A 23118-nucleotide genomic window follows, 5' to 3' on the forward strand; every position below is an offset into this window, starting at 1 on the left:
AACAAACAAACATTTTCTACCCAGAACTACGTAAGCCTTGATTTCTCTTTTGAGATACGTAGGAGCAGGATTTGTAAATCTTGTCAGGCCCACTAATAAAAAACATAGGTTTAGTCCTTCGTCAAAAATCCCAAAATATTCTCCTCTCTTCTATTCTTTCCCACTTAATAACTTGAAAAGCCTAACATTTCAAACTAACATTAACGCACACAACTAACCTAATGGTTCCCGTTGAGTACAACGGACGTGAGGGGTGCTAATACCTTCCCCTCGCGTAATCGGCTCCCGAACCCTGATATTTGGTTGCGACGACCATAATCATTGTCGTTTTTTCTTGGGTTTTATCGATATTTCCCCTTTCCTTTTTAGGAATAAATAAAGTTCGGTGGCGACTCTGTCCAGTCCATCATTGCGAGCGTGCGATCGCGCTTCGGAAAAGGTCGTTCTCTCATTTTTCTTGAGGTACGACATCAAGCATGCTTGAATTGTATATTATTTCTTTTCTCACTTTATTCACTAACCAAAAGCACAAAAATATGTCACTAACAACTTTTGTTTGTAGCTTAAGCAGTCACAAGATCCAAAGCTTCTAGGAGATCCTATGTGCATTGATATGGCCAAGAAGAGATGAAAGAAAGCATGGAAATGGTTCCCTAAAGCTCTCATCCATCAAATATGCCTCCCAAGTATCACAATTCATCATTTTGATCAAATCAAACAAAAGGGTTTGAGGTTTGTTTCCCAAGGAAACCCTAATTCATCTGTGTACCAATTGTGCCTTGCTCATGAAGCAACCTCAACCTATGATCAAATGCAATCAAGGGAAGTTCTTTAATTCCATAATTCATGCATATTTGAACTTATTTGAGTGTCCTCAATCATCAATTCATCAAGATATGAGGTGTAGACTTGAGAAGTTGATTAGTCAATTCATCTGACTATTTTGAAGTACACTGAGACCTAACTTTTGATGTATTTGTCAAATGGAGATGAACCAAAGAGAAAAAATGTTCTTAAAAACCATATGAACAATTTTCATGTTCATCAAAAATTAATTTGAAGCTTGGAAGGTCATCATCCACTTCAAGACATTATAGGTCATTTTGACTGAAACCCTAATTTTGGGTCAACTTCCCAAGGACATAACTCACTCATTTTTCGTGATTTTGAGGTGGGATAAAATGAATTGGAAAGCTTAAGATGTATACCTCAAATGTTATGTTGAGAAAAGTTTCAAAATCCCAAAATAAATACATGTGATAATGCAAAACATTATAGGTCACTTTGGACCAAAAGCATTGAAATGTGAAAAAGTCCAACTTCAAGTGCCCATAACTTCTTAATAACAAATCCAAATGATGCAAAATTTAAGTCCAAAATGATTTTCTATAAAAGATCTACAACTTTGATGTTGAATATTTTGTCATTTGGAGCTTGCATCATTGAAACAGAGGTGCTTAAAGTTTGGATATTTTTGAAATACTCACATGTACATGTTTTGCACCCTACACTTCATGATCATTTTTCATTAATTTCCAATTGTCAAATTAAGTTTTGATCAACATGACAAATGATCCTCATGCAAAAAGATTTCCAACCATTACTCATCAGGTTGTGTTTCAATTATGGACATGACATTTTCGAAGGCATGAACACATTGGTACAATTTTGGAAAATCAATTAATTTGCATTGCATGAGCCAATACTATATAATATGCACGTCCAGTTTGCATATGCTGATGATTAGCTGCCAAATCCAAGTGGAATTGGGCCCTCCATGCGCCTGTACAGGCCCATGCATGGAGGCCCTTTCCATTCATGCAAGCATTTTGATCATGCATTTCAGCCATGCTTTTGTTATAGATACAATGCTCATGCCTCTCATTTCAGCAACCTAAAGGCACCCTAAATGCTGCACGACTAATCCATCAACCACACTCCAAAGGAACTCACTAGTTTTTCTCTCAATTTTCAGATCTAAAATTCAATTGCATTGATTGTTTCTTAGATCTAAAAGTTCCTAAGCCTTGCTACCTCATTCCCTAGAACAAACTGCAAGCATTAACTCCAAGGAATTGTGCTCTCAAGTTCTGCAAATCAGAGGTTTACTTCAATTTTCATTTCCTTCGAATCTACTCATATACTGCTTGGTTCTTGCTGTTGTTGTGTGATCTGAAGTCCTCTTCATAGAGGCAGTTGGTTTGAGCTTTAAATTTTTAAAATCCAATAAGTTCAGTTGAACACCACATAAATTCCACCTCTGATTTCTCTCAATGTAGAAACCTAGAGTGGATTTGGTTGGTACAGGGGTGATGTACATCACCCCAACTTTCAATTGGTACCTGGATCGTGGCTTTTCATGCATATTTGTTTCTCTGTAAACTCGAGCCTCGCCGGAAGCTGGCTGGAGAAGATGGTGGCGCAGGTCACCGTCCAATCTCCAGATTTAATCTGGACCGTGCGTGTGCGTTTCCAGATCAAATCCCATCCACTCATTGTTATGACTTTTCCATAGGCCATGTGTTATTCAGTTGACTGGTGTGTATGGTGAGTGTGCGCTTCCTGGCCGCATGATGATCCACGTCAATTAATGCGATCACATCAGACGCTCCACGTTTTGTCCATCATTTTAATTTCTGATTTTAATTTCCTTTTATTTCTTTTAATTCCATTTCATTTTAAAAATTCATATCTCCTTCATTATTGGTCCAAAAAGTGTGAGACCAATTGCATTTTTCTCCTTTTAGTTTCTAGTTTTTAAAAATGATTTTTAATATTTTTTATTTTATCATTTGATATTTTTTAGGAATTTTCTCTTTTCTGGTTATTTTTAATTCATTTAAAATAGTTTTTGATATTCAAAAAATACAAAAATATTTTTCCAACCTCTTTGAATGATGATTGATCTATGAAAAATATTCTCATCAATTTATTAATTAATTTGAGATTTATTTGAGATTTTAATTCAATTAGGTTATTTTTATGCATTTTTAATTGATTAAAAATAGTTTCTGACTCCTAAAAATGCTGAAATTTTTTGTCAAACTTTGTTTGACCTTGTTGAACTTGGGATAATTCACTTGGACTTTTCAAAGTTGATTTGAAGTGAGTTTGAAGTTTGACCTTTCTTTATTATTTTAATTCAAATATTATTTTACTTTTGAAAAATACCTAAAATATTTTATTTGTTTCTTGACTCCTAATCTTCATTTTGCTTCTGTTTACTATTGTTTGACCTTGATCTTCTCTATCTTTGGTCAATGATTGTTGCTTATTTCATTTCATTTCCATTAATGCACTTTAACATTCTTCTTCTTCTTCTTCTTCTTTTTCTTTTTTGATCAATGAGTTAAAGATTGGTGGTTAGCCTTGATGCATAGGAGGTTTAACCTTCCTTGATTCAAATCTAATTAATCTTGATCATGGATCAAGTGAATGGCTTTGCATTAAGGATAGGTTGCTTCCTAATCAAGCAAAGAACCTAAATCAATACAAGATCATTTTCTCATCTTATTTTTTGGCATGACAAGTTGTAGGAGTTTGATTCACTAATCAAAAAATCTAACTTATGTTGTTACCTACATTATCATTGATTGGCCTCAGATAGTTGTGACTTCTACATAAGTCCAATTACGATTGCTTAACATAGCGCTAAATTGCCTTATGGCACACTAACTCTAACAACTAACCATTAACCATTAACATTTAATTCTTGCACTTTACATTTATGCAATTTATTATCATTTGCTTTTTCCTTTTCTCATTTGAGCACATGTTTATGTTAATGCAATTTGCCTTTTGCTCACTTGAGCACATGATTGTGTATATACTTTTGTGCTTGTGTTTTGTTTGATTGTTGTGAACCAAATCCCAAAATGGACAAAAAAGGACTTAGACTTTAGGACAATCCCTATGCAGATTTGGAGTCAAAGAGCAACTAGGCATTGGGCCTTTAGAGTGCTATAAAAGTCAAAGAGAAACTAGCCATTGGGCCTTTAGAGCGCTATAAATGTTGAAGAGAACTTTGAAAGAACCAATTTCTAAACTCCTTCTTGTTCATTCTTTGTTTGTTTGATAGAACTTTCTGATGTGTGTGTTCTTGTGCTAGGGATTCCAACATTGAGCCTAAGTGAAGAACCATTGTCATGAGCTTCTAAAGAGAGAAATCTAAGAGCCATTAGGGATCTTCTAAGAGCTTTGCTTGCTTGATTGATTGTTTGAGCTTACACTTATTTGCTTGCTTATTCCAAAGGATGGGAGCTACTTGGATCATCAATATGATCTCAAGAGAGGAACTCCATTTGTGGTCTTGTTTCTTATCCTTCATCTCTTGTATGATTAGGACTTTAGCCATTCTTCTTTATCCCTCCACTCTAACCCAAGCCAAAACTTTTGTGCAAACATTTAAGATTTGTTTTCAAACATTAGAAACCTAAGCATTATGCTTTTGATTTTCAAAACATTCTTTTCATAACACTTATTTTGAATTGAATCTTTAAGTCAACTTTGACCATATTTTTATAAATACTTTTCATTGGTAAATATAACACATTCAAATACTTTTTGTGGTTTCAATGGCCACTTTCTTATCAAAAACTTTTCATAACCTTTAGCTATTAGGTTTGAGTTATCCTTGAGGTAGATGTAATGCTCACCTATATCCTTAGTGATGGACAATGAGCCTTCCATGCTTATTATAGGGTTAACCCCTCACTAGCATGTTGAAGCTATCATTACATGGTGGATTCGTGGTTTTAGGTTGTGTTTTCTCCCTTGGATTACAAAAGACCTTAAGGCTTTTGGACCAATCAATTCACCAACTTCTTTTGAGATTTTTACCCCGAACTACGAGGTTTTGATCCTAATCTTTTTTAAGATGGTAAGTAAGCAATGGGTTTATCCATTCAAACACAAATTATAAATAACTTGTATATTCTTCTCTCATCTCTTCAATCATGTTTGCACAAACAATTTTTTTCACAAAATACCAAGCTTACAACAAATGTGAAAAGGGCTCCCTATGAGTACCGAGGATGTTTTGGGTGCTTAACACCTTCCCATTACATAACCAACCCCCTTACCCTGATCTCTGACATTTTTACTAGTTTTTGATTCGATAAAACTATTAGGTTTTTGTTCGCTTTCTAACCATTCCTTTGGATAAATAGAAGTGCGGTGGTGACTCGACTTGTATGGTTTACTTTTAATTTAGTCAATAAATCTAAAGCTAACGAATACCCTGCTACACATATGAAAGTCAATCCAAGAGAAACGTTACTCTAAATGACATTCCAAACAACTTTCATGTTGAGTTCTAGAGCTAACTTTGCTTCGAAAGTCATTTTCTATGTTGAAACATTATAGCTCATTTTGTTTAAACCCTAATTTGAAAGTCAACTTCCCAAGGCCATAACACGTTCATTTTTTATGAGATGAAAGATTTCCAAGTTGAAAAATCAAACTTAAGATGTCTATTTCAACTTTTATGTTTGGAGTGAAAGCTAAATCAACTTTTATGAGCATATGATATGAGGATACGTTATAGGTCATTTTGGACCAATATCATTGAACAAGTGATTTTCCTCAACTTCAAAAACCCACAACTCACTCATTCTAAATCCAAATAATGTCAAATTGGTGACCATTTTGAACGTTTATGAAAGAGATACAACTTTGATGAATACACTTTTCTCATTTGGAGATCACATAAAAAGTTAAGCAAGGTGGAATAATTGAATATGTGACTTGACACTTAGAAATTTTCTCAACATGTTGAAATTTCCAAACTTCCACCTCAAAATTCACCACGATACAAGTTCCAAATGGAAACGTTTTCAACATAATAGTTGTTCCTCTTGATCTAAGCTTTCCAAATAGTCCTAATTCATTCATTTTGGACTAAGTTTGATGGGTATGCGCATGGTGTAACTAGAGTTGTATCAGTTGGCAAGATTCAAGCTTCAAATGTTTAAATAACTTTGCCTTGCCATTCAAGCTTCATGCAGACCTCATTTCAGTTGATTATGGACCTAATTGGATTGCTTCATGGGCCTATACACGCCCATGCAAGCATGTGCATTGCATTTCCAAATTTGGACAAATTTTCAAGTGTGCAAATAACACTTCATTTTGCTATAAATAGAGGTCTGATGCTTCATTTCAAAGGACCTTGCGCGCCATCTTTTCCCCCAACTCTTCAAACCCTCTCAATTCAAAGGAAAACCTGAGAAATTTCATTTGAAATTTGAGTTTGAATGTCACTGTTTGGAGATTCAAAAACACCAGGATCCAAAGCCTTACATTGTTCTTAAGCCACCTCCACAAGCTTCATAAGCAAGATCAAGCACGAAATGAAGCAAGAGAGATCCACTTCTACACAGCATTGAAGGTGATTTTCCAAATTTTTCTTCTCTTCGATTCTCTCTCAATTCTCATCAATTCTCTTGGATCTTTGGTTGTCTGAAGTCCTACCAATGGAGGCAAGAAGATTGAGTTGCTTTAAGGTTAAATCGAGGCAACTCAGTTGACATGTCTCAAAATTCAACTCCATATCTCTCTCTATATATTTGAAGTTAGTTTAAATTGAGGTGATATTTGTGATCTACGCCATTTTATCTTCAAGATCATGTCCTTTTTTTTCACTTATGACGCGGTGATGAATGGACTAGTCTGACCAAGGTCACCTGAGAAGACGACCGGCGTTTTGCTCCGGCAATGATGTGGTGTGGTCCAGAACCATTAGATTAGTTTGAAATGTTTTAATTAGGAGCGTACATATTGATTACCAGGGATGTGGACGTTTTACTCAGGCGCATGCTTAAAGGAGTTCAAGAGCAACTAGGCCTCATGCCTTTAGAATGCAAAATATGTTGAAGAGCAACTAGGCCTCATGCCATTAGAATGCTAAAGTTCAAAGTTGACCTCAAAGGAATTCTCCTCAAACTTATTCTTTGTACACTCCTTTTATTATGTTGTGATCCTTTTAATGTGTGCTTTTGGTGTGATAGGAATCTCATCTTAAGATTGGAAAAGAGAACCATTGCCATGAGTAGCCAAGTAAAGAGCCAAGCCAAATGGAGATCCTAGGAGCTTGAATTCAAATTATTGATTACTTACTTTTTGTGCTAAATCCAAAGGAAAGGAGCATCTTGAGTCATCTCTATGACCCCAAGAAAAGGAACTCCAAGGGTTATCTCTCCCCTATTATCTTTGTTTGCTTTAGGAATAGCCCTTCTCTCCCCTCTACCCTCTAACCAAGCCAAAAATCATTTTCAAAACTTTGACTTTATTTCAAATTAGAAACCCAGGCCTTAGGCCTTTGACTTTTCAAAACCATTTTCATAAATACTCATTGTAAATAAACTTTAATCCAACTTTGACCTCATTTTGTAAATAAATTCAATTTGTAAATATAACCCATTTCAAGTTGTTTTGTGGTTCCAATGGCCATTTCTTAAACTCTTTTCAAAAACATTAGTCATAGGTTTGAGTTATCATAGTGGTTGATGTAAATCTCACCTCATCCTTAGTGTTGGATTATAAGCCTTCCATGCTTATTATAGGGTTAATCCCTTACTAGCATGTTGAAGCCTTCCTCCCATGGTGGATTGTTGGTTTAGGTTGAGTTTTCTCCCTTTGATGACAAAAGACCTTAAGGCTTTTGATTAAAATCAATTCACCAATCTTTGAAATTTCTACCACGAACTACGAGGTTTTGATCCTCCTTTGTGATGGTACGTAGGCAATGGGTTCATCCATTCAAACAATAAAATCTATAAATATAATCTATTCTCTTCTCATCCCTCCAATATTTTGCACAAATAATTTCACAAATACCAACCTACAACACATATTTGCAAAAAGTGTTCCCTTAGAGTACTAAGGATGTTTTGGGTGCGTAAAACCTTCCCATTTCATAACCAACCCCCTTACCTAGATCTCTGACATTTTTATTAGGTTTTGATTTGAAAAACTTCTTACTTGGCTTTTGTTCGCTTTTTAGCCTTTCCTTTGGATAAATAAAAGTGTGGTGGTGACTCAAATTGTATGTTGACTTTTGGTTTTAGTCAATAAACCTAAAGGTAACGAAAACCCCGCTATATAAAAGTGGCGACTCTGCTGGGGACCCAAGCCCCGTGGGTCTAGCCTACTTTTTGCTTGTATGAGTTCTATGTTTATATTTATTTGTGGAATACTTTTTGTGCAAATTTGGGATGAATGTATTGTTTTTAATGTATGAATTGCTTGATATATTAATTGCTCGTATGCTTGGTGGTTTCTTGTGAGATGAGTTCTATACCCGGACTCGAGTGCACTTATGATAAGAGAATGGCATAGTCTTGTTGACTTGTGTGGAGTTAGTCCTTAACAAGTTAACTTGCAAGTCCATTCACTTGGTGGAGGTCTTATTGGGATCACTAATGTCACACGGGTAGTCGTGGTTAGACATTACTCTTTCCAATATGAACACTAGAAACCAAGGACCTTAGATACCTAGCCCATCTTGGCCTATTTTAGGACGTAGTGCGAAGGTCGTTCAAGTGTAAGACTTGATACGATTGTTAGGCGATACTACACTCATAAGAGTCCCTCTTGAGAATATTTTTGGAGGACGAGTAGTCGTTTTATTGGATAATATCTGAAAGATGGGATGATGACTATGGGAACCTTTTTAGAACATAATTGTCAGGTTTAACCGTAGTACACACCCATTGGGTGGTTCTTAACTGAGACTCCATGCTCGTGACTCATAACAAACTCGTGATTCGCGGTCGATCCGTTCTCGTGTATCCTCAAAATCAATGGATCTTGGGTGTTGATATGGTGTAAAATCTAATCCACCAAGATAGATGATTGATATTGATGATGACTTGAGCCATCCCGTGACCTTTATGTGGTGTGACTTGCTTGATCCTTGAGTGTGTTTGTTGCACCCATGCACTCATCCACATTCATGTCATCGACAACAAGATTTTTGCAAGGAACTTAAAAGGTCTATTTGCAAATTTTTAGACATGGATAAGTAAAGAAGGAATACGAAGAAGTACAGTTTCAAATAACCCGACATGAGAGAGTTAAGGCGTCTAACATCTTATGTATTAGAGCCCTTGGAGTTCAAAGCTCGCCATGGGAAGCTTCTAGCTATTCTCTCTACCAAGGTGGATGAGGGTCTGATGAGTGTGTTGGTGTAGTTCTACGATCCTCTGTATCGGTGCTTCACTTTTCCGGATTTCCAGCTTTTGCCTACATTGGAGGAGTACGCTTATCATGTGTGTATACCTATTCTTGACCGATTGTTGTTCAGTGGTTTGGAGAAGATTCCGTCTTCTCAAGAGATTGCTGACATGCTTCACGTGGAGGTATCCGACATTGTTGCCAATATGACTACCAAGGGTGGGATTCAAGGTCTCCCGTCTGATTTTCTGATTTCCAAAGCTACCTTGTTTGGGAATGCCATGAGTAAGGAAGCTTTTGAAGCCATATTTTCACTCCTCATCTATGGGCTAGTGTTATTTCCCAACATCGACAACTTCGTGGATGTGAACACTATTAGGATTTTCTCTTCTCTTAATCCCGTTCCGACTCTGTTGGGTGACACTTATTTCTCTTTGCATATGAGGAATGTAAAGGGTGGTGGTTCCATTGTATGCTGTTTGCCTCTGTTGTACAAGTGGTTTATTTCGCACTTGCCTCAGACACTTGCCTTCAAGAAGAACAAGGGATGTCTACGATGGTCCATGAGACTTATGTATCTCACTAATGATGATATCTCTTGGTATAATCATGTTTATGATGGCATTAAGATTATTGATTCCTGTGGTGAGTTCTCCAATGTACGTCTTCTTGGTACATGTGGTGGAATTAACTACAACCCTGCTTTTGCTCGTCGTCAGCTTGGGTTCCCCTTAAAGGATAAACCTAACAACATTTCGTTGGAAGGTTTATTCTTTTAAAAGGGTAAAGATCCCCAAAACCTGAAGGATAGGATGGTCCACGCCTGGTGCAAATTTCATAGGAAAGGGAGGAATGAGCTTGGTCCGAGGAACTGTGTTGCTTTGGAGCCTTACACCTATTGGGTAAGGAAGAGAGCCCTCGAGTACCGCATGTCGTATGAGTATCCGAGACCTACCCCTATGGTTATGGTTGCGCCTTCAACCCTCCCTAATAAAGGAGTAGAGGAGTTGAGAGACAAAGACCGTTCGTGTGCTTGGGTTCGTGAGTGTGAGGAGCTTCTTCAGCAACTCAAAGAGAAGGATGCATTGATCGAGTTTCTAGAGCATCAGGTTGTTGATGAGCCCATTGATGTGGTTACTTCTCTCCTGCCTCATTCGTCTAGGTTTTGGAAGAAGAGATATGATCAGCTCGCCAAGGACAAGGTCAACATGGAAGCAACTTATGAGAGAGAGGTGATGAAGCTTCGTGCGAATTATCTTCCGATCTCGAAGGCTTTAGACGACTGCTTCTAGGGCTCCATAGGATGTTTATTCTCCTTTTCTCTTGTATTGTATTTGGTTACCGAGACTGTACTACTTCTTTGGTGTAAAAAGTTCCAAATATTATATTGCTATGAGTATTCCACATGTATCAAAAAGTTCAATATTTTCAAAATATTTGCAAATAGATTCTTATAAAGTTCCTCCGATAAAAAACAAAAGCATATGCACGAGCATTGCATGCATCATATGCATAAGCAGGTTTTGGTTCCGAGCTCTTGATACAGTGGTCTAATTCTTTGTTCTTCATTTATTTTGAAGACAAGCTGACACATCCATACCGCACTCGCGCAAACGTCAAGGCAATGGCCGAACAACTAGAGAACGAGAATAGAGAACTCAAAGAAGAAGTCAACCGGTTATCTGCTCTAGTGGAGTCTCTGCTCCAAGCTCAAAAGCAAGCTATAAATGTGCAAGCATTTGCGTCCTATCAAGCACCTGAAGTAGCTCATACGTCTATACCAGCCCCTGCTATGGGATCAATCAATGTTATGCCTTCCGGTTACCCTTGGGGAATGCCCCATAATTTCATGCCCAAAGGATATCATCCGCAAGTGCAAGCTCAACCGACATCTAGCCCAGTCCCTATGGTGCCACCCCCGGTGGTTAATTCTGTTCTTGTTCCAGCTCCCATTCCTCAAGTCTGTGTTGACGAGACTATCTACCATTCCAAGGCCTTTGAGAACCCTGATGTGTATGACAAATTAGACGAGATGAGAGACCAGTTCTCTGACTTGAGGAACGAAATGAAGGCCCTTTGAGGGAAGGACTTGTTTGGGAAGAGCGCCTCTGAGCTCAGTTTGGTCCCAAATGTAAAGATTCTGGTGAAGTTCAAGGTCCCTGACTTTGAATAATACAATGGGAATAGTTATCCGCTCAGCCATTTGGTCATGTATGCAAGAAAAATGTCTACGCATACCGACAATGACCAACTGCTCATCCATTATTTTCAAGACAGCCTATCGGGCGCTGCCTTGAAATGGTATATGGGTCTTGACTGTGGCTTTGTGCGCATTTTCAATGAGCTCGGTGAGGCTTTCGTAAGGCAGTACAAGTACAACGTGGATAGGGCTGCGGACAGAGATCAACTGAGGGCGATGTCCCAAAAAGATAAGGAAACCTTCAAGGAGTATGCCCAGAGATGGAGGGAATTGGCAACTCAGATAGTGCCACCACTAGAGGAGAAGGAGATGACAAAGATATTTTTGAAGACTTTGAGCTCTTTCTATTATGAGCGTATGATTGCTAGTACTCCCTCGGAATTTACCTAAATGGTAAATATGGGGATGAGACTAGAAAAGGGAGTCCGTGAAGGACGTCTGTCCCGTGATGATAATTCTTCGGCAAAGAAATATGGAGGATTTTCCAGAAAGAATGAAGGGGAGACTCATGTTGTCTCTTCCCATAGTAAAAGAAGGCCCTCTGTGAGGAGGAAGGAAGTTCGACCATTCGTCAACCAACACCAAGTGGCTCAGATAGCACCTGTTTTTAGAGAAGCTCAAAAACCACAACAACAATCTCGTCAACAACAGGCTTACTAGCCTCGTAGCAACAATAATAATAACAGCACCAGCAATTATGAGAGGAAGAGAGTGACTTTTGACCCGATTCCTATGACTTAAGATGAACTGTATCCTTCCTTGATTGATAGGAAGTTGGTAACTCCACGTGATCCTCCTGTTGTGCCAGCCAATCCTCAATGGTGGTACAAGCCTGAACTTCATTGTGTGTATCATTCTGGTGCGCCCGGACATGATGTGGATAACTGCTTTCCATTGAAGACGAAGGTGCAAGACCTTGTGAGGAGTGGGATACTATCCTTTGAGGATACAAACCCTAATGTTAAGAAGAACCCATTGCCCGAGCATGGGAAGGCGACTGTCAACATGGTCCAGGGTTGCCCTGGCAAGTATAAGGTCCTTTATGTGAATGATATAAGAAAGTCCCTGGTGGAAATGCATAGACTATTGTGTGAGTACAGTTACTATAAGCACGATCACGATAGGTGCCATGTGTGCACTGTTAATGAAAGAGGATGCCACAAGATAAGAAGGGACATCCAGGAGATGCTAGACCAAGGGATGATCGAGATACTTCAAAATCGTGATGAGGATGAAGTTGATGTTATTACCCCCTGTGTTCAATATTCCTGATCCTGTTGTCATCAAGTATGATGGCAGCAAAAGGAAGGTGGTGCCAACTCTTGTGATAAAGCCACCGGGCCCTGTCCCTTATGTGTCAGATAAAGCGGTCCCGTACCATTACAATGTTGTTATGCTTGAAGATGGGAAGGAGGTGTCGTTGCCCTCAACCTCTGTTGTAAGCATACCCGATGTTAGTGGAGTGACCCGTAGTGGTCGTGTTTTCTCGGCTCAGCCGAAATCCCATGAAAACATTGTGAAGAGGAATGTTCTTAGTTCTGCCGGTCCCGTGGGGACCTCTTCTTCAAATCATTCCATTCCTGATGTGAAGGGTGTTGACCCTGTTGTTGTCAAAACTAATAAAGATCCTATCCTAGTTAGCCAGTCTGGCATATTGAGAGAGGATGGTGATGAGATGTCGAGGCTCATCAAGAGGAGCGAGTACAATGTTGTGGAGCAGTTGCTTCAAACTCCATCAAAGATATTTGTCCTATCTTTGTTGATGAATTCAGAGCCACACCGTGAAGCGTTGCAAAGGGTGCCGGACGTGGCATATGTGGATCACGATGTCACAATTGAACAATTTGATAGCATTGTTGCAAATATAACTGCCTGCAACAATTTGAGCTTCTGCGATGATGATCATCCCGAGGAGGGAAAAGACCACAATTTGGCCTTACGTGTCTCTATGAACTGCAAAGACGATGCCCTGTCCAATGTGTTGGTGGACACAAGGTCATCACTTAATGTATTGCCGAAGTCTCTCTCACCAAACTTTCGTATCAAGGGCCTCCCATGAGGCAAAGTGGAGTGGCAGTAAAAGCTTTTGATGGATCACGCAAGACCGTGATCGGTGAGTTAAACCTCCCGATCAAAATTGGACCTAGTGATTTCCAGATCACTTTCCAAGTTATGGACATACATCCGTCGTAAAGCTGTTTACTTGGTAGACCATGGATTCACGAGGCAGGTGCCGTGACATCCACCCTACACCAAAAGTTGAAGTTCGTCAAGAACAAGAAGTTGGTGGTGATAGGGGGAGAGAAGGCTCTCTTGGTCAACCATTTATCTTCCTTTTCCTACATCGACACTGAGGATGAGGTTGGAACTCCATTCCAAGCCTTATCTATTACTGAGCCTTATAGGAAAGGACTTTCTTCATTTGTCTCCTACAATGATGCGAAGTTGGCCGTCGAGTGTGGCGCAACTAATGGTTTGGGGAAAATGATAAAGATGGAAGATAATAAATACCAGGATGGTATAGGTTATTCTTCCGGTGCTTCTAATGATCTTGGGCTATTTCAAAGTGGAGGTTTCATCCACACCGATGGAGATTACAAAGTTGCTTCCATCATTAAAGAAGAAGAAGAGGAAGATCTTGGCAACTTTGTCATACCTGATGGGATCTGCAATAATTGGGTCGCTATTGATGTTCCAACAGTTATCCATAAGTCAACGTAATATGTTCATTCCTGTTTAAAAACCCTTCTCCCATGCCAAAGGGAGAAGTGAAGACATTGTTGGCATAATTTGTTAATACAATGATATTCATTCAAAAATGACATGTTAAATGTTTGCTTCCCAAATTATTTTTCATTTTTTGCTTTTTTGCATGAAATTGGCGATCACCATAAAACCCTAAAAAAGAGAATAAAATCAATTTTTTCATCTGCATAATGATTTGCCTTGTTTGAATTCTGAAATCTCTTTTATACTCAAAATCATTATGCAGGTTGATCAAACCCATTGAACATAATGATCCAACACCATCTCCCAACTTTGAGTTCCCTGTATTTGAGACAGAAGAAGATGATGTTGAAGAGATTCCTGATGAGATTACCCATCTGCTTGAGTACGAGGAGAAGATCATTCAGTCACATCTTGAGAATCTGGAAACAATCAACGTGGGGTCTGAAGACTACATTCGTGAAGTGAAGATTGGGGCACTCCTTGAAGAGTCTACTAAGAATGGGTTGATTGAGTTGCTACGAGAATATGTCGACGTCTTTGCCTGGTCGTATGAAGACATGCCTGGTCTAGATACTGATATCGTGCAGCATTTCTTGTCGTTGAAGCCTGAGTGTGTGCCTGTGAAGCAAAAGCTCAGAAGAACTCATCCTGACATGGCAGTGAAGATTAAAGAAGAAGTTCAGAAGCAAATTGATGCGGGGTTTCTGGTGACATCTACATATCCTCAATGGGTGGCCAATATTATGCTTGTACCTAAAAAAGACGGAAAAGTCAGAATGTGCGTGGGTTACCGTGACTTGAATAAAGCTAGCCCAAAAGATGATTTTCCTCTACCACAAATTGATATGTTGGTAGATAATACAACTAAATTCAATTTATTTTCATTTATGGACGGATTTTCCGGTTATAATCAGATTAAAATGGCACCCCGAGGATATGGAGAAGACAACATTCATCACACCTTGGGGAACATTCTATTATCGAGTGATGCCCTTCGATTTGAAGAACGCCGGAGCCACATATCAACGTGCTATGACTACCTTGTTTTATGACATGATGCACAAGGAGATCGAGGTGTATGTCGACGACATGATTGAAAAGTCGAAAACGGAAGTTGAACATGTAGAACACTTGTTGAAGCTTTTCCAGCGTTTGAGGAAGTACAAACTCCGCTTGAATCCAAACAAGTGTACATTTGGAGTCCGTTCCGGCAAGTTATTGGGCTTTATTGTCAGCGAGAGAGGTATTGAAGTTGATCCTGCCTAGGTCAAAGCAACACAAGAGATGCCTACGCCTAAAATTGAGAAGCAAGTCCGAGGCTTTCTTTGCCACTTGAATTACATTTCAAGATTTATATCCCACATGACTCCCATATGTGCGCCTATAGTCAAGCTCCTCCGAAAAGATCAACGTCATGATTGGTCAGAGTATTGCCAAAAGGCCTTTGACCGTATCAAAGAGTATTTGTCCGAGCCTATGATTCTGTCTCTGCATGTTGAAGGGAGACCATTGGTTATGTACTTGACCGTGCTTGATGATTCCATGGGTTGTGTCCTTGGTCAGCAAGATGAATCAGGAAAGAAAGAATGTGCAATATACTACTTGAGTAAGAAGTTCACCGACTGTGAGTCTCGGTACTCAATGGTTGAGAAGATATGATGTGCTTTGGCTTGGGCTGCTAAGCGTTTACGCTAGTATATGTTGAATCATACAACTTGGTTGATATCCAAAATGGATCCGATCAAGTATATCTTTGAGAAGCATGCTATAACTGGGAGAATTGCCCATTCACAGATGTTGTTATCTGAGTATGATATTGAGTATCGAGCTCAAAAAGCTATTAAAGGTAGTATCTTGGCTGACCATTTGACACATCAACCAATTGAAGATTTATCAGCCTGTGCAATACGACTTCCCTGATGAGGAGATTCAATATTTGAAAATGAAAGATCATGATGAGCCTATGCTCGACGAAGGGCCAGAGTCTGGCTCTCGATGGGGTATGATGTTCGATCGCGCTGTCAATTAGTATGGAAATGGTATTGGGGTAGTGATTATTACTCCTCAAGGAACACATTTTCCTTTTATAGCAAGGGTAACTTTCAAATGCACGAATAATATGACGGAGTATGAGGCCTGTATTATGGGTTTGGAAGAATGTGTTGATCTTAGGATCAAACATCTTGATGTTTATGGCAATTTGGCCCATGTTGTTAATCAGATTAAGGGTGAATGGGAGACGAATCAGCTTGGCCTCATCCCATATAGAGATTATGCGAGGAGGATTTCAACTTTCTTTACTAAAGTTGACTTCCATCATATTCCTCGAGATGAGAATCGGATGGCGGATGCTCTCGCTACGCTTGCTTCAATGATTGCCGTCAATTATTAGAATTAAGTCCCAAAGATTACCATGATGCGCTTGGATAGACCAACTCATGTGTTTGCAGTTGAGGAGGTGAAAGATGATAAGCCATGGTATTATGATATCAAGTGCTTTCTCCAAAGTTAGACTTACCCGCCTGGGGCATCTGTTAAAGATAAGAAGACTTTGAGGAGATTATCTGGCAGTTTCTACCTTAATGGTGATGTGCTTTACAAGAGAAATATTGACATGGTTATACTCGGATGTGTGGATAGACACGAAGCAGACCCGTTGATGGCTGAAGTCCATGAGGGTTCATTTGGTACTCATTCCAATGGACATCCCATGGCAAAAAAGATGTTGAGAACAGGATACTATTGGCTGACAATGGAGTCTGACTGCTACAAATACATAAAGAAATGCCACAAGTGTCAGATTTATGAGGACAAGATTCATGTTCCCCCGACACTTCTGAATGTTATTTCCTCACCATGGCCTTTTTCCATGTGGGGAATTGACATGATTGGCATGATTGAGCCTAAAGCGTCAAACGATCATCGTTTTATTCTCGTAGCCATTGATTACTTCACCAATGGGTTGAAGCGGAATCGTATGCAAATGTGACCAGGCAGGTGGTTGTGAGGTTTATCAAGAACCAACTCATATGCCGATATGGTGTGCCAGACAAGATCATTACTGATAATGGATCTAACTTGAACAATAAGATGATGAAAGAGTTGTGTAGCGAGTTCAAGATTGCACATCATAATTCTTCTCCCAATAGACCCAAGATGAATGGGGATGTTAAAGCTGCTAACAAGAACATCAAGAAGATTATTCAGAAGATGGTTGTTATGTATAAAGATTGGCATGAGATGTTTCCATTTGCTTTGCATGGCTATCGTACATCCGTCCGCGCTTCAATAGGGGCAACCCCTTTCTCCCTTGTATATGGCATGGAGGTTGTGCTCCCCGTAGAGGTCGAGATCCCATCAATGAGAGTCTTGATGGAAGCCAAGTTGACTGAGGCTGAATGGGTTCAGAGTCGTTATGACCAACTGAATTTGATTGAAGAGAAGAGATTAACTGCCATGTGCCATGGTCAGTTATATCAACAAAGGATGAAGAAAACCTTTAATAAGAAGGTCAAGCCTCGTGTGTTCTGAGAAGGTGACCTCGTACTCAAGAGAGTCTTGTCTTTCGCGCCCAATTCCAGGGGCAAGTAGACTCTAAACTATGAAGGTCCATACGTTGTTAAGAGAGCCTTTTCAGGAGGTGCTTTGTTGCTCACAACTATGGATGGGGAGGATCTCACTCGTCCTGTGAATTCAGATGCAGTCAAGAAATACTTCGCCTAAAAAAAACAAAAAAAAACAGAATAGCTCGCTGAGTTGAAAACCCAAAAGGGCGGCTTAGGCAAAAATGAGCGTCTCGGTGGGTCGAAAACCCGAAAGGGCGATCCAGGCAAAAGTTAGAGACATAAAAAATGAATACATATCCCGCTAGATTGAGTACCTCACCCTGGTGCAATCTAGGCAAAAATTAGGGATTTGGCAAGTAACTGCATCCTGACAAGACTTTGTTCTATGACTGTCATCTGTCAAAGATTCTCGCTCATTCAAGTATGTATACACAAACAAACTACCGGGAATGTATTGAATGATCCCTTCTTTTCCAAATTTTTGCCTTCTTTTCCTGTGCAAAAATTTGGAAAAGAAAGGATCATTCAAAGATTCTCCTGTGCAGAGTGTTATCTCCTGCAGTTGGAAGCTTTGACTTTGCCTAAGCCCAACTATGGTTAAAGTTCTTTCCCTTGTTTACTCTTATGCAAGAGATAATCCCCCATCAAAGTTGAGTTCTCTGTTTGATTATTTTCTTTCGCTGCTCCTGAATACACCTTCTTTGTATCCTCAACGAGTATAGATTTGGGATAGGGTTTGATATCCCCGATGATTTATTTTCATCCTTCTCGGGTTATTCCCAAGCTAAGTTCTCCAGTAGGCTTCGCCTTTCTTGTCGATACGTTTGCTGAGTGTCCGTTCGTGATTCTTGGACTTGTTTGTGTCATATATGTCTGTTTGTTAGCATTAATTATACACAAATCATGCATATACATGCATAATCATAGCATTTATATATCCATGATGCATTCTTTGCCATATATCTTTGCTTATTATCTCCTACTATTGGTGAAATGTTCTTCCCCAAGCAGATGTTTGTGTATGATCTCTCCATATAGAGTCAGCCCCATAGGCAGAAAGTGTCTATCTTTCATCTTTCTTCCCCACTGAGTTGTGTCCTCGTGGATGATTATTGTTTCAGTTTCCTCCCCAGTTGTGTATCGGGATGGAATTACTCCCCAGAGTTATATCCTCATCGGGTTGAGTCTTGTTTGATTGTGTTTTTCTAGTTTGTTCCTAGACTGATTCCTTTCTTCTTATCCCCTACAGTTCCCTGTGGTTCAGTTGTTCAATTGCTCAATAACCAGTAATTGTTCATCCTTTCCCCAGCAGATTTTGTGGCCTTCTACCCAGTAACCGGTAGTTATAAGTCCTATTTTTGTGGTTTTCTACCTAGTAACCGGTAGATGTAATCCCCTCTTTGTTAGTTATCTTTACCCAGTAATCGGTATTGATATTCCTTCATTTTTTTGAGTATACCACCCAGTAACCGGTGATATATCTCTTAGATAATTACTTTTGTCAGGCAATTTATCCCTAGCAAGTCATCTTTCATTTACCCTCGTTTGGTGATGATTGTTTCTCCTTCTGAATTGTCATCATTTTGTACCCAGTAACCGGACCCTGATGTCCTTTCTTTTCGGTCGATTTATCCTTTATTAACCCAGTAACCGGTTGCGGATAATCTTCCATGCGAGTATGTTATCTATGTTTTTACCCATATAACGGTAGTAAATAATATATCTCATGCGCTCTTCAGTCAAAGTCTTTTTCTTTCCCAGTCGAGTAAGATTCGTATTTCCTTGTGGAATCGAATGTCCATTCTGTAAGTCGAGTTTACTTTTTTAGCCCTCCTTTCGGATGATGAGTGTCTTGGATATGTTTTCAATTCACGCATGGTTGGTCACCTATTATATACCCAGTAACCGGTATCGTTGGTGTTACTTCCTCCCGCTCCCTATTATGACTTTTTGTTCCCTATGGAGTCAGATTTTCCTGAGTTGAGATATGCCTTTTGGATCCTCCTCAGATGCTTCGGATGATTGATATCTTTCACCCTTATACCGGTCTTAGATATTCTTTCCCCCCGAGCGTGTTGTTCTCTAACCCAGTAACCGGTGTTTTGATAACATGTCTCTTTTTGAGTTTATTACCCAATAACCGGTAATATCTCGTTATTTCTTTCTCAGCTGAGTCCTTTGTGGACATCCTCGTCTGAGTCCAGATTATTTTATCCGATGTATCTGTAAGACCCTAATTTTGACCCTAAGATCCGTCATGGCATAATATCATTGCATTTTGCATTTGCCTCAAGGATCATAGCATTTTGGCTCCTTAACCCTAGGGTGGGACTTTTGTGAGTTGGTTTGAGACCACCAAGCATTCTTGAATTGTATATTATTTCTTTTCTTATTTTGTTTACTAACCAAAAGCACAAAAATATGTCACTAACATCTGCGTTTTGTAGTTTGAGCAATCATAAGATCCAAGGCTCCTAGATAGACCCTATACTCAAAAAATGGCCAGGTGAAGGTAAAAGCAAGCATGAAAATGGTTCACAAAGCTCTCAATCATCATATATGCCTCCCAAGTATCTCAATTTGTCAATTTTATCAAAGCAAACCAAAGGGCTTGAGGATTGTTTCCCAAGGAAACCCTAATTCATCTGTGCATCAACTGTGCCTTACTATTGAAGCAACCTCAACCCATGCTCAAATACAATCAAGGGAAGTCCTTTCAATCATCATTGTATGCATATATTAGCCTATTTGAGTGTCCTCAATCATCAATTCATCAAGATTTGAGGTATGGACTTGAGAAGTTGATCAGTTAATTCATCTAACTATTTCAAAATCCACTGAGACCTAACGTATAATGTGTTTATCAAATGAAGATGACCCCAAGATAAAAAATGTTCTTAAGAATCATACAAACAACTTTCATGTTCATCAAAAATTGATTTGAAGCTTGGAAGGTCATCATACATTTCAAAACATTATAGGTCATTTTGATTGAAACCCTAATTTTGGGTCAACTTCCCAAGGACATACCTCACTCATTTTTTATGATTTTGAGGTGGGATCAAATGCATTTGAAAGTTTAAGATGTATAATTCATTTGTTATGTTGAATAAATTTTCATAATCCAAAGATAAATACATGTGATAATGAAAAACATTATAGGTCACTTTGGACCAAAAGCATTGAAATGTGAAAAAGTCCGACTTCAAGTTCCCATAACTTTCTCATCAAAAATCCAAATGATGCAAAATTTGAGTCCAAATTGATTTCCTTGAAAAGATATACAACTTTGATGTTGGAGGTTATTCCATTTGAAGCTTGCACCATTGAAACAGAAGAGCTTGAAGTTAGTTATTTATGGAAATTTTCACATACACATGTTTTGCACCTTGATTTTTATGACCAATTTTCACTAATTTCCCAATTCCAAATGAAGTTTTGTTCAACATAACAATTAATCCTCATGTCAAGTTCTTTCCAACCATTACCCACAAGGCCATGTTTTATTTTTGGAAGTGGCATTTTCGAAGAGGGGAATATTTTGGTGCATTTATGGAAACTTGATTCAAACTTCATGCATAAGCCAATTACATCATATATGCACGTCCAAAATCAATATGCTGATGTTAAGCTTGCCAAACCAATCGGATTTGGGCCCTCCATGCGCCTGTACAGACCCATGCATGGAGGCCCTCTTCATTCATGCACACACAACTCGCATGCTTGCAGCTTCCATTTGCTATAAATAAGAGTGCTTTGCTTCATTATTCGACAACCTGAAGGCGCCTGTTATGCTGCAAAACTCATTCCATAACCATACCTAAAGGAATTCACTCTTTTAATTCAAAATTTCAGATCTGATTTTCAACTTCATTGGTTGATTATCAGACTCAAAATTCCTTGGCCTTGCTTCATATTCATCTCTAGATCACACTGCAATCAATAGCTAAGAGGAATTGTGCTCCATAGATCCAGATTTCAGAGGTGGATGTTCAAACTTTTCTTCTTCAAAACTCACTAATTGTAGCTTGTTTCTTACGTTTATTGGTTTGGCTGAAGTCCTCTCATCAGAGGCAATTGAACTATGCTTTTAATTTCGAAAATCCATTGAGTTCGAGTTGAACACCATCATTTTCCATCTCTGGTTTCTCTTCCCATGGAGGTCTAGAGTGAAAATAAATGGTACAGGGGTGATGTACATCACCCCAGCTTTCCATTGATGTATAGATCGCCTTGTTTGGTTAAGATTTTTTGTCTACAACTCTCGATGGAATCCCTGGTCTCGCCGGAGAAGACGGTGGTGTATACCACCGTCCGTTTTCCAGGTCAAACGTGAGCCCTTGGACCTGATCTCCAGATCTAATCTCCACCTTCCATTTTCATGACTTCTTTAATGGCCTTGTGTATCACAGTTGACCAAGGTGTTTGGTGCGCCCGCATGTCACATCCCTTGGATGTTCCAGCTCAATTAATGAGACTGGATCCAACGTGCCAGATTATTTGCTATTTTCTGAATTTCTTTTAATTTTTGTTTATTCCAACTAATTTCAAAAAATCATATCTCTCTCATTTTAATTCCAAAAAATATGGGACCAATTGCATTATTTCTCTTTTAATTTCTAGTTTCTAAAAATGATTTTTAATATTTTTTATTTTGTCATTTGATATTTTTTATGAATTTTCTCTTTTCTGGTTACTTTTAATTCATTTTAAATAGTTTTCAATATTCAAAAAATACAAAAATATTTTCTTAACCTCTTTGAATGATAATGGATCTATGAAAAATATTCTCATCAATTTATTAATTGATTTGAGATTTATTTGAGATTTTAATTCAATTAGGTTATTTTTTATGCATTTTAATTGATTAAAAATAGTTTCTGGTTTAAAAAAAAATGCTGAAATTTTTTGTCAAACTTTGTTTGACCTTGTTGAACTTAGGATGATCCATTTGGACTTTTCAAAGTTGATTTGAAATGGATTTGAAGTTTGACCTTTAATTGTTCATTTTACTTCAAGTATTATTTTAATTTTGACAAATACCAAAAATATTTTATTTGTTTCTTGACTTCTAAGTTTCAATTTGCTTCTGTTTACTATTTGTTTGACCTTGATTCCATCTACCTTTGGTCAATGTATGTATATTACTTCATTTGAGTTTCCATTAATGTACATTCTTATCCATCTTCTTCTTCATCTTTTTCTTTTTGATCAATGAGTTAAAGATTGGTGGTTAGCCTTGATGTATGGGAGGTTTAACCTTCCTTGATTCAAATCTAATTCATCTTGATCATAGATCAAGTGAATGGCTTTGCATTAAGGATATGTTGCTTCTTAATCAAGCAAAAAACCTAAATCAATACAAGATCATTTGAAATTCTGGTATCAGATATAAGATGTCGAAGGTAATGTTACGACACTGATATCTGCTAACACACAATGGATAAG

This window comes from Lathyrus oleraceus, chromosome 4 (genome assembly GCF_024323335.1).
Source record: "Lathyrus oleraceus cultivar Zhongwan6 chromosome 4, CAAS_Psat_ZW6_1.0, whole genome shotgun sequence".
Classification (NCBI taxonomy): Eukaryota; Viridiplantae; Streptophyta; class Magnoliopsida; order Fabales; family Fabaceae; genus Lathyrus; species Lathyrus oleraceus.